The sequence below is a fragment of the Cervus elaphus genome, chromosome 23 (genome assembly GCF_910594005.1).
Source record: "Cervus elaphus chromosome 23, mCerEla1.1, whole genome shotgun sequence".
Classification (NCBI taxonomy): Eukaryota; Metazoa; Chordata; class Mammalia; order Artiodactyla; family Cervidae; genus Cervus; species Cervus elaphus.
In genome coordinates this window covers 848277-849735 of record NC_057837.1, presented here as the reverse complement: position 1 = coordinate 849735, position 1459 = coordinate 848277, and positions in this window count along the sequence as shown.

The window sequence follows — 1459 nt, the reverse complement described above, 5'->3', positions numbered from 1 at the left end:
GCCCCAATTCACAGGTTTGCAACAGCATGTTTACCTGCCATTTCAGAGCTGTGTAAAGATAATCCTAGGACATACTGTACCATTGCATGAGAAAAGAGATCGGGGGAGAGTGTTCTGTGTTTGACTGCCATACCTGTTGTTACCCTGATAAGGTGAAACTGTACTGTCAGATGACTCCCAACATGAAGTGACAAACAGCCTGTTTCTTTGAGAAAACTCAAATACATGACCAAAGTTGTTGCTTAATAAAGAGGAAGATGAACCAGTGTGTTTTTCTGGCTGGGTTAAAGCTGCAACTATCCAGGTTTAAAAGGGGGAAATAGTATTTTGGTATCAGGCCTCAATTACCTGTTTCACCAAAACTTGTTTCCCTGCAGTTTCCAAACTGTGTAAAGACACTCTTAGGAAATACTATGCCATTCCATGGGAAAATATATCAAGGGAGAGTGTTCTGAGAGTGTTGACTGCCATACCTGTTGTTACCTTGATTAGTTGAAACTGTACTGTAAGATGACTTTCCAACAACAAATGGCAAGCAACCTGTTTCTTTCAGACCACTCAAATAATAGACCAAAATTGTTGTTGTAATAAAGAGAAAAATGAACCTGAGTATTTTTTCTGGCAGATTTAAGGCTGCAACTATGCAGCTGTCACAAGAAGAAAATAGTGCTTCTGTCATCAGGCCCCAGTTCCCTGTTCACAAAACCGTGTTTCCCTGATGTTTCAGAGCTGAGTAAAGACACATCTAGGACACACTCTACCATTCCATGAGAAAAAACGGTCAGGTTAGAGTGTTCTGTGAGTGTTGACTGGCATAATTGTTGTTACCCTGATTAGGTGAAACTGTACTGTCAGATGGCTTGCCAGCGATAAGTGTCAAGCAGCCTGTTTCTTTCAGGAAACTCAAATGCTTGACCAAAGCTGTTGTTGTAATGAAGAGAAAAATGAACTAGTGTGTTTTCTGGCAGGTTTGAGGCTGCAGCTATCCAGATTACACAGGGGGAATTTTTGTGTAAAGACACTCTTAAAATACCCTGTACCATTCCATGAAAACTATGTCAGGGGAATGTGTTCTGTGAGTTTTGACTACAATATCTATTGTTACCTGATAAAGTGAAACTGTAATATAAGATGACTTTCCAGCAAGGAGTGACAAGCAGCTAGTTTCTTTCACAAAACTCAAATGCTTGACCAAAGTATTTGCTGTAATGAGAAAAAAATGAACCAGTATATTTTTCTGGCAGATTTGACACTGCAACTATCCTGCTTTCATGGGTGGAAAATACTGCTTTAACAATTAGGCCCAGGTCACAGGTTCATAAAAACATGCTTACCTGTAGTTTCAGAGATCTTAATGATACACCAAGTACACACTGTAAGAATCCATGAGAAAGAAGTCAGGGGAAAGTGTACCTGTGTACAGGTAACCCTTGTTACCCTGATTAGGTGAAACCGTCCT